This window comes from Acomys minous (assembly GCF_964271855.1).
Source record: "Acomys minous genome assembly, chromosome: 3".
NCBI lineage: Eukaryota > Metazoa > Chordata > Mammalia > Rodentia > Muridae > Acomys > Acomys minous.
The window spans coordinates 45,716,691-45,734,656 of NC_140485.1; the positions used below are offsets into that span (position 1 = coordinate 45,716,691).

The 17,966-nt window shown below is 44.7% G+C and overlaps 1 protein-coding gene across 4 annotated transcripts in view; it reads left to right on the forward strand.

Annotated features, from left to right (window-relative positions):
- The first annotated feature begins 2,862 nt into the window (after positions 1-2,862).
- Positions 2,863-17,966, forward strand: part of PRR5L (proline rich 5 like) — a 174,144-nt gene continuing 159,040 nt past the window's right edge. For 2 of the 4 annotated variants that reach the window (XM_084775938.1, XM_084775941.1), the window contains exons 1-2: positions 2,863-2,982; positions 9,915-10,069. The gene's annotated coding sequence lies outside the window, so the exon portion shown is untranslated. The remainder of the gene's footprint in view (positions 2,983-9,914; positions 10,070-17,966) is intronic. The other 2 variants (XM_084775940.1, XM_084775939.1) reach the window with 2 other exon arrangements.

Here is a 17,966-nt window from a genome sequence, read left to right on the forward strand (position 1 = left end):
CTTAACTGCCACCTTGTTATGGGTTGATTCTGAGATCTACCTCAAGATTCCAGCTTTAGTCACTCGATCCCTAACTAGTGGAACTGTTTTAAATGTTGTGGAACCTATAGGAGTTGGGACCTGGCTAGCAAAGGACCCTAGTGGCAGGCCTTTGAGGGTCATGCTGCTTCTGGTTCTGACCTGTTTGCTGGTGTCTTCTGTGTTACCATGTAAGGAGTCTTGGCTGAATATTTTTGCCGCCCAGCTCCGCCATGTTGGACTACAACTTCTGAAACCATGAGCCAAAATGAACCTTCCTCCTCTAAGTGGTTTCTGTCCGGTGTCATGTCAGAGTGACACAACAGTGAAGAACATACTTGAGAAAGCTGAGGCAGAACCACTGAGCTGAGCCATCGCAGGGTCTCTGACCTTGAAATATTGTATAAGACTATAAGTGCAGCGTTTCCACTTCCTGATTCAAAGTGGCTGCAGGTTGTGAGAGCTCCCAGCATGAGGTCCTAACCACTGTTTGCCAACTACTAGAGATGGCCCACAGCCTGGTGGGGCAGAACAGCCATCACCCCTGGCGTGCGTAGAGACTTCTTTGCTGTGTCTACTTCAACTGCAAAATAGGCAGTGACTCCAGAACTAAGAAAGACACAGAAACCTGTGGAGGAGTAAGCTGGGCTTTCTGAGCTACCCGAAGTTAAAAGATGCTGATTCTTCCTTGGATAAACATAGCCAGATGAGGAGTCACCAGTGTGTGCTAAGGGTACAGACCACCTGATGAATGCCGTTACTGTGTTGGAGCAGCTTCAGCAGCTGCTGCAAATGTTATGGCAGACTCCTCCACCACCAGTGTTCCAGACGCTACTAACCAAACTTCCAAGCATTAGTCAGAGATTTGTAAGTGCTCAGAGCTTGGCTGGAGATGATGTGGAGTGTGCCAGATATCAACATGATAAAAAATATCAATTAAAAATGCTTCCAAAAATTATAAACTTGGACGCTGAGCAGCTGTGTGGGAAACAAGGGCAGATATGCTTGCTATAGACTGTCCAACACTCACATATACCAGGCTTAAAATTTACTTTTAGATTCTTTTTTTCTGTTTTATTTATTTCCAGTGAAAAGTACATCTTTTTATTCATAGCTACACTTGTTACTGGACTCTCATGGCTGTCACTTGTTTCCTAAGACATGCAATCAGAATGCAAATACAGTAAAGCACATCTCTTCTAGTTTCACCTCCGTTGCTGTGACAATTACCCTGACAGAAAACAATATGGGAAGAAAGGGTTTGACTTACAGTTCCAAGTATCAGCCCATCATGGAGCCAGGAGCTCGAGACTGTGGTCACAACATGCACAGTCAGGAGCAGAGAGAAAAACAAGTGTGCCCATTGCTGCTCGCTTGTTTCTTCTGCTCAGTTAGCCTTCACTCTTCCACAGTTCAGGGTCCAGTCCAGGAAATGGTGCGGTCCACACACAGAGTGGGTCTTCCCAGCTTAACTGAGAACCCAAACAACCTCCCAGAGACACTGACACATGCTACCCCAAGCCAGGTAATGCCTCCATCGAGACTCCCTTCTCAGAAGGTTTTAGGCCGCAGCATGTTGACATCTAAAAACCAACCATCACAATTAATTAGATGTGAAAACTCCCACTGAGGGGCTGGAGAGATGGCTCAGAAGTTAAGAGCACTGACTGCCCTTCCAGAGGTCCTGAGTTCAATTCCCAGCAACCATATGGTGGCTCACAACCATCTAAAATGTCATCTGATGCCCTTTTCTGGTGTACAGGTGTATATGCAGACAGAGCACTCTATACATAAAAATTTTTAAATCTTGTTTAAAAACAAAATAAAACAAAAACAAACTCCAACTGATTAGTTTCAAAAGATCTAGGGGCACAGGAAGTGTGGAAGTTAGCCATGGACTGCTGAAAATTGGATAGGAGCTTGTTGGTGTTTGTGAAAACTAAGCGTTGAAGGTCATAAAAGGTAAGTACAGTTCCTTTTGACTCTACTGTCTTGGACCTCTAAAGCTGGTAAGGGAAGAGGAGAAGGACACTGGGGATTTAGCGTGTATTGAATACGACCTGTAAGCAGTAGATCACTCGTGAGCCAATGACCCCTGCTCCCCACTATAGATAGTATTGACTGAACGTGCCTTGCGTCTTATCCATGCCCTACATGGCCTGGCTGCTAAGATTAGTTACATTCACAGAACATCAAGCCAAGAAAGATGCCACGGCCTCATTTCTTTCTTTCTTTTAAAATAGTCTGGTTTTTATTTTATTTTATTTTTTAATATATTTTATTAATTTATTCATATTACATCTAAATTGTTATCCCATACCTCCCATTCCTCTGTCCCTCCCATTTCCCCCTTACTCCCCTCCCCTATGACTGTGACTGAGAGGGACCACCTCCCCCTGTATATGCTCATAGAGTATCAAGTCTCTTCTTGGTAGCCTGCTATCCTTTCTCTGAGTGCCACCAGGTCCTGCTCAAACTATGGCACCAGTCAAGGACAATACGTGCAGTAAACTTCGAACCCCTCCCGGGATCTAGCCAATGGACAGTTGAGTGGAGAGTGGGATCTGACTTTCACACGAACTCGGGTGCCCCATATTTGGCCACGGCCTCATTTCTCATCCGCTCTCTCCCGGAGTAACAGAGAAGCGGCCGGCAACACAACGGCATTGTCCCTGTGTTTGTACACAGGCCCCCTTTGTTTCTGTCATACACACAGAGCAGTGGCTGTGACAGTAGCCTTGAATAGCACTGTATCCTCCTTTCTCCAACGTTACACTTGTTTATCAGGCCGGGGGTTGGCGAAACAATGATTTCCTGCTGGTAGGGGGCAGCTTTTCAGATTCTGTTTACTTTTCCATCAGGCTTCAGGGTCAGTGAGTGGTGAGTGAGGCCCAGAGAGGACTGTCAAGATGTCATCACTGCAAGAGGCTGGAAGGACAGGATGCCTCACCTCTCCTGTGCAAGGTAGGAACCACGCTGGAGGAAGGAGGAAGGAGCTCGGTAACCTGGAAAGAGGTGGAGGGCCTAGGGCGAGACACTACAGGCACTGGCTGAGGGTATAGTCCAAGAAGGATGGGACTCTGGGTCAGAGACACCCTATTTCCTTGAGAGACATGTCCTGCTCACACACCAGGAAAAGCAGCTATGGTCAAGTATGCCAGCTTCCCAACAGGGAAGCAGAGCCCGCTTGTTATAGCTGTGGCTTTCACATCTGAGAATGTAACCAGTGTTGGATAAAATATATCATTTAAAGTTCATCTATCCTGAGCATACACATACATTTCTCCTTTTCCTTATTTTCTGAACAACACGGAATAATAAATAGTTACAGAATGTTTATGTTGTAAAAGACAGTGGTGGTAATCTAGTGATGACTTAAAGCATATGGGAAGGCATGCATAGCTTATTGGAAAAGGCTGTATCATTTTAAGAATAAGGGCCTAGTACATTCTCAGATTCTGCTGTCCCCAGGGGTCCTGAATCCAATCCTCTGCTGATAACAAAGAACAGCTATACATTCAAAAGCATTTTTAAAGATGTATTCATTTCATTTTATGTGTAAGGACGTTTTGCTATGTTGCATGGCATCCAATGGCAACATTCTCTCCAAATTGAAACAAATGCCCCAAAAGAAGGCCCGGGGGTGGGGGGGACCCCCAAGCCTCATGTGGTAAACAAGAAGTCTTCGTATCTGGGAAGACCACAGAGGTCTCCTGCCAACAGTAGAAAAGGCAGTGATGGATGGGTGACGCCTCTGAGACCTCTGAGGGGCCAGAATCTTCAGGGACATAGAGGTTTATCGAGGTAACTGCTTCTAAACAGCAGCTGTGACTATTAATCCCCTACTGTGTATACTGTATATATATATATATATAGACATTACTGTATTATTTCCCGGTGTTAATAGCAACAGCAGCGGACACTGAAACAGCAGTGTTTCCTGGTTTTCCATGATTCAGATCCTAGAAGTCTGGTTTTAGGATCTGTTCTTTCCCAGGGGCTCCTCGTGGTTGCCACCAACTGAGATCATCACAGAGTTTCACGCTGAGAGGTCGTGAGGTCAAGCGCCCTTTGCCCTGGTTAGATATTGTCTTGAATAGTTTTGTGTCTGTTTCTTTTATCTATTCTAGATGATAACCTAAAGGCAAGTGGATGCCCTATCGCCCCTATTTAATAGATAAAGAGTCACAGAGAAGTGACATCTTTCACCCAGGGTCACATTAAATGAGGACGCCAGATTGGAACTGGGTTCTCATTGGAGCATTGTGTGAATCTGAGGCTGGCTCAGCTTCCCTCCTGGCTGGGAGTTGGTGTCCCTCTATGAACTTGTGTGTTTAGAGAGTGGCTTTTAGTCCATGTCTGCACTCAACATGTCAGCTGGAGGAATGAGCAGCTGTTACACGGTTGGCCTGCTGTCTTCAGCTTTGCTTTGCCTGAGGAAGATGGGATTCCCAATGGTGACAGGGAGGGAGACTGGCATGGTAATGACGACCCAGTGAGTGGCACCTCTCGCGTGGCTGGAGACGGACTGAGGAGCTGTACACATAAGACAATGACTTCTCTTAAATATTAAACAGACAGGACTTGAGGAGAATATTCAGTAAGCCAACTGTATTTCTGCCTAGCACTCTCTCTATTTTATGTAGGGCCTCACTTTTTTAAAATAAAGATTTATTTATTACGTACACAGTGTTCTGGTCTGCGTGCCAGAAGAGGGCACTGGATCTCATTACAGATGGTTGGGAGCCATAATGTGGTTGCTGGGAATTGAACTCACGACCTTTGGAAGAGTAGGTTCTTAATCTCTGAGCCATCTCTCCAGCCTGGGCCTCACTCTTGTCTTAGGATAAAAGTTAAAGCAAATCTATAATTCTCCTGGATAACCTTCAAGAACCAAGTTTTCCAGTTACTCACAGCTTTAACATTGGGTCAATTTAAAACCAGATCTGCCCAGTCCAGTGGGGGATGCCAGACGTCTAACACCACCTGCATGGAGGCCTCCCCACTGCCTCCCATGAGGCCTGTTTTGTTTTTTTCTGACTCCTGTGAGGGCAGGGAGGAAGCAGAAAAGCCACTGAAGTTTCTACTAGGCTCATACTATGCTGTGTTAGTTAATTTTCTATCACTTTGGCAAAATACTTGAAGTAATCAACTTTTAAGGAACAAAGTTTCATCTTGGCTCTTACTTTCATGGAGTTCCTCATGGCAAAATCACATGGTGGAAGAAATTTGTTCACCTCACTGTAGCTGGAAAGCAAAGAGAAGAGATGTTTTAGTTGGGGTTCCCTGGAGAAACATAACCATTTGAGTCCAAGCAATAGACTGCTGCACCAAGACCCTTCTCTCTGCCTTGCAGATACCTGCCTTCCTGCTATATTTCTCCTGTTGTTTTTCATCCATGTGTGCACATTCCTGATGTACACTGATGTAGTATCTACACTGGCAGTTCTCAATCCTTGAGTCATGATCCCCTTGGGGGCCAAATGACCCTTTCACAGGCATTGCCTAAAACCATTGAAGAGCAAAGATATTTATATTACAACTCACAGAGTAGCAAAACTACACTTATAAAGTAGCAATGAAAATTTTTATGGCTGGGGCCACCACAACATGATGAACTATATTAAAGGTTCACAACATTAAGAAGCTTGAGAACCATTGATCTACACTAGGGACCTTGTAATTTAGCATAATCAACTTTTTTAAAAGATTGATTTATTTATTGTTTATACAGTATTCTGCCTGCATGTGAGTCAGCAGGCCAGAAGAGGGCACCAGATCTCATTAGAGATGGTTGTGAGCTACCAGGTGGTTGCTCACAATCAGCTCTTAGAATTCCTGTTTTCATATACAGCCATAGCCTGAGGTACTGAGGGCAGGGGCTTCTGCTTGTAAATCCAGAAGACACACATTAATCACATGACAGGTATTACCAGCGTCTTTGTGTAGAAGAGTTTCTACTGTGCTCAAAGGACTTGAGAGGGTCGGGAAAAATTACTGCTGTGAAGTGAAGGCCAGCCTGGGCTACAGCGTGATGCCCTGTCTCAAACAGACAAACAAAACCAAACCAGGCAAACAAGGAACTACAGAGCCCACAAGTTACCTATGGCACATTTCAGACTTATGGAAAATAATATCAGTCTACTCTGGCTAGCCCAGCCCCCTCCCCCCCATCCCATTATCCCAGCTGGTTGCCTTTACTCTGGTTTGCTTACTTTGGGTTTCTGAAGCATGATGCGGACCTAGGCCCTCACTAACATCTTGGCTCAGTAACATCTGTGTTCCTCTGAAGCCACTCTTTGGGGGCAAAGAGTGAATGGTTGGAGCTGAAGACGCGGTCATTGCCTTCTCCCGAACCCCTCCTGTTCACTCCCAGAAGTTTCCCTTGTCCCGCATGCCCTGTGTGCTGGAGGTGGTGATAGAAAGAGGAAACACATTTCAAGCTGCCGCTGTCCTTCCTTCTGCACCCTGGCACCACAGCTTGCTTTGGAAAGTGCAGGCTATTCAGTTCAAACTGAGATTAAAATAGCTCTTACATCCTGCTACCCAAACAACACCTCATTTTGCTTTCACGGAGAACCCTAGGATATTATTATCCACAGATGGGAGACGCACCTGGAGCTAGGAAAGGTTAAAGAATTCACCCAAGATGGAGTGTTCTGCTAAGTGGAGGAGGGAAGTGAAGAGTCCAGATTTAGCTCATATCCATCCACCCTTCTCTGGACCGTCAGCATCTAGGATTCTGTAAGCTTTTTTTTTTTTTCTGTCACTGTTAGGTGTGCACTGAATAAATGTCCTCCTTTGCTGAACATTTAAAGGTAAAGGTCACTACTGCCCGTGATGTGGGCTGGTGACAGGTGTGACAGGTGCATCAGGAGCATCCTTTGGTACAGTGTGCTAAATTTCTTGTTCCAAGGAGATGTCTTTGATTTTTGAAAAAATCCTCTTCCCCTTCTCACAGTGGGAATTAAAAGGTAGGATAAGGAATGGGAGTGGAATGTCTCTTTGTAGAAGCACATTAAAGCGATGACATTTACTCAGACCTAGTGGAGACAGAGGGCACTGTTTCTTAGAAGAACTCTTTACTTATAAAATCTCTTTACTGAAAGATGATACTTTAAAAAAACAAACAAATAAAAATTCCATCTTTTTACAAATAAAAAGAGCAGGACTGTTATTGGCCCTGCCCACCCAGAAAAGAAAGACCGTGAGTGGCTCTGGCAGACTTTTGGAGACCTTATGCCCAGGAGGTTATCTTGTGGGGGCAGGGTTGGCTGGGGTGAAGTTGAGATCCAAACAATAGGACCTAGACAGGCTGGGGCTGCAGGAAGAAGGAGGAAGGAGAGACTACGTTTTCTGCTTGCCTGTCCAGCAGTTGTTTAGCTCTGACCATGTCAGAGGCTTTTGTGAAGCCTCAGCAGGAAAGGACAGAGTGGCTTAGAGGTCCCCTGTGGGCTTTCAGGGGAATGGTAGCACAGAATGAGGCACATCTCAGGTGATAAGACTGGAGGCACAGAGGAACATAGTGTGCCTGCTTTTGAGTCTTAGGGACAGGCATCAGGTGAGGGGGCAGCAGGGCTTATGAGAGGAGACAGGGAGAACATGAAGCCACCACGTTAATACTTGAGGCTGCATCAGATGTAAACACAGATGGCCTCAAGCGAAAAACAAAATTTAAAAAGCTGTGGATTTCCCTTTCGGGAAGGGCAGTCTGAGGCAAAGTAGGGACACACTGAAAAGTGAGAGGTCAAGCCTGTGGGAAGTGAGCGAAGGGTGTGAGAGGCAGAAATGAAGCCAAAGAGGCTGACAGAGTGTGGGTACCAATGGGCTCAGCTGAGGAAGGGATATAGAAACCTCCAGAGTTTCTGATTTGAACTATGGAAAGCACATGCTTTAGCTGAGGTGCTCCCATGAAGTGCTCCCACCTGCATCTGTGAATGTATGTGTGGAGGTATTTGTGTGTGTGTGTGTGTGTGTGTGTGTGTGTGTGTGTGTGTGTGCATGTGCACATGGGCACATATGTGTATGTGTGAGTGGAATAAAGAAAAGACCCTTCCTAGTTGGGCAATCCGAGGTATGGAACTTACTCCTTCAGCAAATGTAAACGGAGCTGAGTGCTGGGCATGCTACGTAAGATGCATCCATGCCTCTCAGAGCTGACACAGCACACAGGAAAAGTAACACAGGAGATTTAATAGGAAGTTGGAGAATAATTGAGGGAAGGTATTAAGTGATCCTAAACGTTCAGTCATTTTAAAGTATGGTACTAATATTTCCTTTTAGCTGGGAGGATAACCTTTCACTTTTGTCTTTTGGAGGATGCAGGTTGGAAAACTGATAAGGGAAATCTGTGATGTCGGTAATTTAAAGAGAAATAATATTTATAGAGAGAGATGGAGAGAAAACAGAAGATTAGGTTTCACACTGAAAACTTCAATCTCAAGGTGTCAAGGACATAGATGGGAAAGGACGTTTCTGCGGGAGCACTGATTGACATAAGTGACATAAATATCTCAAAGAAAATATCACCTAAGACTTGAGGGACAGGTAGCTGTGGATCAGGAATGTGGAAAAACTGAGAGAATGTTCCAGGCAAAAGCAACAGCACCTTCAGGCCTTGGTGGTCCATCTTCCTACAGTAACAAACAGACATTCAGTGTGAATGTGGAATGGGAAGCAGGGCGGAGCCACTGAAGAGTGACAGGCAGGAAGACTGGGTCCCACAGGGCTTGTAGGAGCGTGCGTGTGTATGCGTGCGTGCGTGTGTATGCGTGTGCGTGTGCGTGTGCGTGTGTGTGTGTGTGTGTGTGTGTGTGTGTGTATGTGTGTGTGTTAGAGGAAGTGATTTGGACTTTCTTCTCAGCACACTGTAAATAAGGAGATGTGTTTCTAAAAGAGGCCAGCTCATAGATATGGGGCTATAAGTTCCAGTAGCTCCTGTTCCAAACACTCAAACTATGTTACTTCACTTAGTCTTTGCTGCACCCTTACCAGCTATGTGCACATTAGCATGCCTCTTTTAGATGTAAGCAAACCAAGCTCAGAAGGGTCCAGTATCCTGCCAAGGTTACCACAGATCTGAGGGACACAGAATTCCAACCTAGGCAGCCTGACTTCAAGGCTTATGCTTTCCTGGCTGCCCCAGCACAGTGCTGCTCAAGTCCACTCAGCTTTCTGTGTGGGGACTTGGCCAACAAGTTCAGGCAAGAAACCTTTTTGGGGAACAGCTGTGTAGGTCCAGAAAGCTGGCAGTGGAGTCCTGAACTAGAGCAGCAACAGCGGAGATGGAGACAAAGAGGAGGGGGACCAATATCAAAAGATATTTGTGACAGAAAAGTAATTTTTTGGGGGAGGGGGAAGTCAAGGAAGAGGGCATTTTGTTCCCCCACTGAAAAGCTGAGATTGCATTGCACTAGCCTGAGAAATGGGACAGAATAAGGGAGCATGGAGATGTTCAATTCATTAAAAAGTTAAGAAAGCGCTAGCAGACCCTTCGTGCCCTTTTCCACTGTACGGGGTGGGTTGTAGTACAGCCAACTCACATTCCTCTTGTTCTGGCCTCTGCTAACTGTTATTTTTCGCTGCAGCTTGTCATTTGCACTGCTTGAGTCCTGTGATCTGCAGCTGCTGGAATATGTAGGTCACCCCTGTACCCACAGTTGATTGGCAATTCAGTCAAAGCACCGTTCCTGGTCCCTTCTCTAATAGTTTCTCGACCTAGCAAGCGTAGCCTTAGCCTTGGCTGACATGATCATACACCTGTGTGTGCTCGCCAGAAGCCCTTGATCCGTGGGTCTCTTCAGAATGCTTAACTGGGATGAGAAATTAAGCAGATATTGAAAAACAATAGAAAGAAAAGAACATGGCCATGTCTTCTAATGCTTATTGATTTGTAGGATCTTCTCGGGCATGAAAACAAGATTCGGTGCTAGGATATCAACATTGGATTCCTGCTTCCTGGAAGAGTGGTTTATTGATTAGGTGGTGGCTCCAGAGGGCAGGATCCTTCCATGGAAAACGATCAGCCTTCAGAGATAGAGCTCCATCGAGAGTGAGTCACACCCATTTGTATTGCAGAACCCTGTAGGCCAGAAGCGTCAGTAACACCTCTCAAGCCACTGAGGCCACTTTTCTGTTTCACATCAATGGTTTCTGAAGGTCTCCCTTTAACATTTTTTAAAGGCCAAAAATCATACACACACACACACACACACACACACACACACACACATACACACACACACACACACACACACACACACACACACACACATATATATATATATCAAACACTGTGCAATTTTGTGCATAGAGGACACAGATATGCAGAATAAAAAGCAGCTCCTCTGTGCAGTCCCCTCTCACCATGCCTCTCTCAGAAGAGACTGTTCATTAAACAGCAAATATTTGTTCAGCTGCTATTTCATGTTATGCTATGCATGAAGGATTGGTGATACAGGCATCCACAAAAAGGCTTTGCTCTCCTACAGCTTATTTTTATGAGCCAACTTGTGGTTGCTGGGAATTGAACTCATGACCTATGGAAGAGCAGACAGTGCTCTTAACTGTCAAGCCATCCATCTCTCCAGCCCCCCTATAGCTTATTTTTAAGATTCTATTTTTATTTCTCTCCATGTATCTCTCTGTGCCTCTTGTGTGTGTCTCTGTCTGTCTGTCTGTCTGTCTGTCTGTCTGTCTGTCTGTCTGTCTCTCTCTCTCTCTCTCTCTCTCTCTCTGTGTGAATGTATGCCAAATGTGTGTCTGTGCCCATGGTGGACCAAAGAGGGCATCAGCTCCCCTGGCACTAAGTTCCAGGTGTTCATGAGCTGCCTGATGTGCATGTTGGGAACGAAACCCTCTGGACGGTCAGTGTGCACTCTTTTCTACCAAATCACCTCTCCAGCCTCTTCTAGGCAATATGTGACAGTTTGGCACACTGCTTTCTGACCCATAAATTCACAAGACAAACACATTTGTGCTCCCTGTGTGGTGCCGTGACTGGCTTTTCACGAGCAACGAGTCTTGAAGCTCATTCCGTGAGACCTTCCATATCTTTTGATAAGCCCTGCAGACAAGCATATGGAGGTGTCATTAGTTTTCACAAGCAAGGCTGAGAGATGGCTCCATGGTTAAGACTGTTTGCTGTTTTCCTAGAGGACCTGGAGTTGGTTCCCAGCACAAGCTTCAGACAGCCCAGGACTTCCCACAGCTCCAGCTCCAGGTGCTCCACCGCTACCTTCTGGCCTCTGACGGCACGCATGTGGCAGACGCACTAATAGACACACATACACATGTACACGTACTTTCTTTCCCACACGGTGTTGAACATGTAAGTCTGTAGTCCAAGTGTTAGTGTGGGAAGAATTAGGTAGCTTCTCTGTGACTTCCACTCCTCTTCAGCAGAATTGCACTAGTGAAGTGATGCTTCTTTCTATAGATACCAGGGAAGCCCACTTCAAACTCCCATGGAGACAGCACTGCCCACCCAGCCACAGGGGTGGCCACAATAAATTAATCAAACAGATAAGAAATGTTGGTGAGGGTAGAAAGACAACTGAGAAAATTTGCACCCTGCCTGGGCACAGTGTAAACTGCTGCTGCCACCTTGGAAGACAGTCTGAACGCTCCTCAAGAGAGAAAACACATACTGTAATGTAATCCAGCCATTGTCCCCTCCTAGGTCTGTTCACAAGAGAAATGAAAGTAGATGTCCTCACAAAAATATTCGTAGCAGTTTTACTTATAGCATGCCAAAGATAGATGCGAGTTAAGTATCATCAACAAATAAGGGGATAGATATAAAATTGGTATATCTATAAACTGGAATATTACTCTGCATTAAAGAGAGATTAAGTATTGATCACTACTACAATGCATACAATCCTTGGAAATATGCTCAGCGAAAGAAAGGAGTCCGAAACAACAACAACAACAACAACAACATTATATATATACATATATGTACGCGCGCGCGCACACACACACACACACACACACACACACACACACACTCATCTATGAAATTTCTAAGAGAAGAAAACAAAGAAGTTGGGTAAGCCATTGACAAGGAAGGAAGGAGGGAACGACTGCTTGAGGTTAGTAGGTTTCTTTTCTGTAGTGATAAAGATGTTTAAAATCGGCCACATTTGAGAATATGCTTCAGACATTGAGCAGCATGCTAGCTACCGTAAGTAATGTTATACTCAGTGCCAAGCTCTGAACTCCAAGCTTTCATCTTCCACCAATTCATATGTTGGAACTCGTTGACAGGATGATGGTCTTAGGTGATGATCAGGCCGTTAAGCGTGTGACTAGTGCCTTCATAGAAAAGGCCCAGATGGTGCAGTGTCTCCTTTAACACTTGGAGGCACAAGTGGGCACCATCCATGAACTGGAAAATGAGTCCTCCAAGACCCTGGATCAGAGCTTTGATCTGCCACCTTAGCATCCAGAACTATAAGAAATAAGTTACCGTGTGTAGTAGCCACTCAGTTGATAGTGATGGTTATATAATCCAAACAGACCAAGGCACCATGTGAATTATATAGCAACAAACATTTTTTAAAATGTTGCTTTAAGCATTCTTTGAAGAACAGACATAAGGTATACAAAATGGTCCCTGGCAGTCTGTAAATTGTGTGTACATACTGATGTATTTGCTGTTTCCAGGGTATAGAGTCCTCACAAACATATGTTAAAGTTAGTTTTAGTAAGTTAGCATAAAAGCAACTGATTTCATTGTGGCCTTTTCATAAATACTTGGAATTATACTTTGTCCTTATTTCTCCTCCTGCCTCCAAGCAGAATTGCTTATCCACAGGGCAGTGCACTATTCTATTCAACGGTTGTACAAAGTTGCTCCACCCTTCCGTGAAGAGCTTCACCAGTTTCTTCTTCAAAAGCAGGATAGGAGGTACCAGTGGGAACCTGTTTGTCAGTTTCCTTTTTCTTCTCAAAAGCAGACAGTACCAAAAACTGTTGGGAAAACACACCGGTGTTCACGGTGGTTCCTTTGGGCAATGGAACTTTGGAATTTCTCTGTACATTCTTGTGTTTTTTGTTTTTGTTTTTCATATAAAAAAGGAACATGTACAAACTGCGTAATGCTTTAAATTAAAAGCGCTCAATCCATCTTCCTCCTGGGGCCCCCACAGATGGCAGGCTTGGTAGAGGTTAGTGTAGGAACCCTCTTTTCTGCAACCTAAGAGATAGGGGCCCTTCCCAATGGGAAAAGTCCCTTGTATATGAGTTCTAAAACCAGCTGCTAGAGGGTGACAAACTAAGAATAGGGGAAAAGCAGCCTCTGTCTCCTGCCCGTATTTTCTTACTTGAAAGTTTCCAAATTTCCTGTAATAAATATCATGCCATGTGGCAATGCATCCTACATAGCTGCCAGACCCTGTGAGGTCACAGAGACTTCCTCTGCAATGCCATCTGCCCCTCACAGCAGTTCTGTGGCACAGATGCTAGTGCAGAAGTAGAGTGACGGGAGTTAGGTGACTAGCTGGAATACCCACATAGCAAGTGGCTGTGGAAGTCTTTAACTAGAAGTCAAGCACGATGAACAAAAGTCTTTTTTTTTTTCCTTCTTCCTTCCTTCCTTCCTACAACTGTATTAATCCATAGTCTTTTTTTTTTTTTTTTTTTTTGGTTTTCAAGACTGGGTTTCTCTGTGTAGCCTTGACTGTCCTAGACTCGCTTTGTAGACCAGACTGGCCTCGAACTCACAGTGATCTGCCTGCCTCTGCCTCCTGAGTGCTAGGATTAAAGGCATACGCCACCACCACCTGGCTGCCATACTATTTTTGTAAAATATGTTTTTAATTGAAACACAACATATTCTGATTACAGTTTTCCCTTCCCCAGCTCCTCCCAGATCTTTTCTACTTCTCTCTGTTTGAAAACAATAAACAAACAAACAAGCCAGGCACAGTGGTTCTCGTCTGTAATCCCACCACTCGGAAGTCAGAGGCAGGTGGATCTCTATGAATTTGAGGCCAGCCTGGTCTACAAAGTGAGTCCAGGACAGCTGAGGCTATACAAAGAAACCCTGTTTTGAAAAAAAATCAATCAAACAAAAACAAATAAATCAGAATAAGACACGAATAAAGAAAAAACCCACAAGAAACTCACGTACACCATAAAAAGAAAACCAGAAAGCACAATGTACAAGCAAAAGACCAATAAAACAAAACAAAACAAAAATGCCCACAAAATCAATATGAGACAAAACGTACAGAATACAATTGAGTTCATTATGTGTTGGTCATCTACTGTTCAGCATAGGGCCTCCCCTTAAGTGTGGTTAACATGCTCAATGAGCTGACTTCTGCCTACGGTGAGGTGTCCAAGTGCATGCATACAAGTGACTATGGGGGCTGCAATGAAAAGCTAAAGTAAATCCCCACTCTGTGAAGTTATTCTTTCAGGCTGTGATGCTGAGAAAGCCAATGCCTTGAAGGCAGAGCTTGAAATACCCACATCCCCCACTCCTATTTTGCCCGAGATTGGCATCTTTATGAGGCAGGGTGTTGAAGACTTGGTTTGGGTTCATCTTAGGAACAAGTGGCTGCCTTTTAACTATGCCAGCATCAGCTGGATACTTCCTTCTTGGGGATCTCTAGGCCCTTGGGGATCACAGGCAAGGTGATAGGCCTGTGAAAGCTTGCAGGCTTGATTTTGAAAACTGGGAGAATTTATGGTTTGAAGGATTCAGCAAAGGCACATGCCACTTTCTCTCAGAGAAGCCCATACTCACCTGGCACGGGAGAGAGGTCGTCAATCAGCAAATCTTCATTCAGGTTCTCCACTGAGGGGCAGTCTGGAGCTTGGATGTGTCCTCAGACTTGCCTTGCCAACAAGATGTGCTAGTAAATGGTAGGGTAGTAGAGGCTAAATAATGCTTCTACAGTTTGGTTGGCCTTGTGTTCCTATACCTGCCAAGAAACTGAGCCGAATGTGTAGGAGATTGCTCCATCCCACCTATAGTGTTCTTCTTCTTCTTCTTCTTCTTCTTCTTCTTCTTCTTCTTCTTCTTCTTCTTCTTCTTCTTCTTCCTTTTCCTCCTCTTCTTCCTTCTCCTTCTCTTCCTCTTTCTCCTCCTTCTCCTTATTCCTCTTCTTCCTTGTGTATGTGTGTGTGTGTGTGTGTATGTAATAGAGATTTTGGGTAAAAATACCATGCCACATTTGTGGAAGTCAGAGGACAACTTTTGATGTTAATCGCCACCTTCCACCTGTGTTTGAGGCAGGTTCATGGTATGCCGTGCTAGCTGGCCTGGGAGGTTCTAAGGCTTCTCCGGTCTCACTTTTTTTTTTCTCTGAGACAGGGATCTCTGTGTTAGCCTTGGCTGTCCTGGACTCACTTTGTAGACCTGGCTGGCTCCAAACTCACAGGGATACACCTGCCTCTTCCTCCCAAGTGCCGAGATTAAAGGCATGTGCCACCACACCCGGCCGGTCTTACTTTCTATCTTGCTGTAGAGAAACTGAGATTGCGGATACATGCTGCCATTTTCACATGGGCTCTGGGGATCCAAACTCTGGTCCTTAAGCTTGCACAGCAAACATTCGATCCATTAAGCCATCTCTCCAGCCCAAGGGTTTTCTTAGACCACAAGTTTTTTCTTTCTCATAACATCATTGGAGCAGTAGCAGACTGATTTGGGGGCATTGCTCAAGTGTGTGGCCATAGAGAGCAAGCTGGGAGGACATGTCCCATTCAAGCAGCTCCTTGGATAGCAGCCTTAGGTAGATCTCATCACAGGAATGAACTGGAGGTATCTGGGTGAGTTCCCTGAAACAGCGCAAACTCTAAACTTTTTACAAACTGTTCTGTGACCCCTTGTCACCCAAACAAACTTCACGACCAAGAAATTGCTAAACCACACATTTCATCATCTCCTCTCACATGCAGGCGAATGTAGAGGAAAGAGTGATGGGTGTGGCATGGGGTTGGACCACAGTTGCATGCCACTGTGGCTCTTGTCTAGTCTGTGCCTCTGGGTAAGTAGTTCAATCTCGTTGACCTCACCATCTTCATCTGCAGGTTGGAAGTGGCTATAAGAATAAAAACGAAGGTGGATGTGGTGGCGCTTGCCTTTAATCCCAGCACTTCGGAGGCAGAGGCAGGCAGATCACTGTGAGTTCAAGGCCAGCTTGGTCTACAAAGTGAGTCCAGGACAGCCAAGGCTACACAGAGAAACCCTGTCTCAAAAATCCGGGAAAAAAAAAGAATAAAAACAATAAGGTCTATCACTAGGTTCCAAACTGTGCTTTCAGTGAATGGGATGTTCTTTTCAAACAAAGTTAACATATAAATTTGATTGTTGAATACAATATAAATAATCACCATTTAGTACCAAGTCTTTCACTGTTGGCTGAACCTGCCAGGTTCTTACTCAACATCCTTAGGGTTCTCAGCAGCCAACTTTGAAAAAAGCTGATAACAGTGAAGGTACTTGGCAAATGTAGGTAGTGGCAACAGTGGAGAAAATGTTCCATTCTTCCCTTTAGAGCTCTAGTACTTATTGTTATTGGAAATATGTAGTTATACACTCGTGTGTGTGTGTGTGTGTGTGTGTGTGTGTGTGTGTGTGATTATGCTCATAAGGATAAGAATACTCAATTACACCCAACAATTCAGCTATCCTCATATCGTCATTTCTATAGTCTTGCAAACATCAACGTATCTCTTCAACCATCCACTGTTGTCTTTGAGTTGTGTGGTGGCCCTTTGCCTCAGTGTCAGTATTTGAGCAAAGCTAGATATGTACACCCAGATCTGAAAGTCATCTCAGAAGAACATCCTTGAGTGGTTTGACACAGTCTGGACATTGTACCGAAGCTACTCTTCGACTGAAGCAAGTCTTAGACAGCACACACTGTAGGCTCAATTTTCTTTCTTTCTTTTTTTTTAAGTTTTTTGAGACAGGGTTTCTCTGTGTAGCTTCGGCTGTCTCCTGGACTCACTTTGTAGACCAGGCTGGCCTCGAACTCACAGCGATCCACCTGCCTCTGCCTACCGAGTGCTGGGATTAAAGGCGTGCATCACCACTGCCCAGCTAGGCTCAATTTTCTTAACAAATATATTTTATTATGAACTATTAACTGAGTGTACATCACTTATAACCTGACTAACCAAAACAATAGGAAAAGAGGATTAAAGAATACAATAACAAAACCATAAGGATATCAGTTCCGAGGAACGATTCTCCTTGCGTAATCAGCAGGATTTCTTCTGCTGGAACCTGGAGTAACCAGAACCCAGAACCTCAGCAGGAGCCCCGAAGCCTTCCCTCGAGCCGATCTCTCTAGGAGCGTCTTGAAGTAGAGTGATGAACAGCCAAAACTATCCTGAAGTGGAGTGATGAACAGCCAAAACTATCCCAAATCTCCAAAGGCCCCCTCTCTCATTTCTGGCTCATTTATATATTTCTTCCCAGAGTCCGTTCATGAATCTTTTCAGCTGGCAACAATCAAGCTCCCTCACGAGGTGGTTTGCCTTCTAGTGGGTTAACATCACCTGTTCTCTCACAAGGCCCTTATCCATCCCACACTTGGGATCATAACAAAAACAGGTTTATCTCTCCTCCAACACACTAAGGGAAATCACTTGTTAATGACAAAGCTTTACGCTTTGATCATAAGTTGGCCATACATCTTTACAAAACTCCTACATGTCTAGCCCACACAAGGCACAAAGAATCTATTTGTAAGGTAAGGGAAACCCTATTATCAAAGCAGGAAATTGAGATGGCAAGGAAAACTGGCCCATAAAGGTGGTGTTATTAGGAGCCACTGTGAAGCAAGCACTCAGGAAGAAGTAAAATGTGAATATGTCTCAGTTAATGGTTGAGAATGCTTCTGAGGACATTAATTCTCTAGGTGTGCCTTCCACACACCTAAGCACAGTGACCTTGGTGAATGGAGATTGCTCTTTAGAGGTGG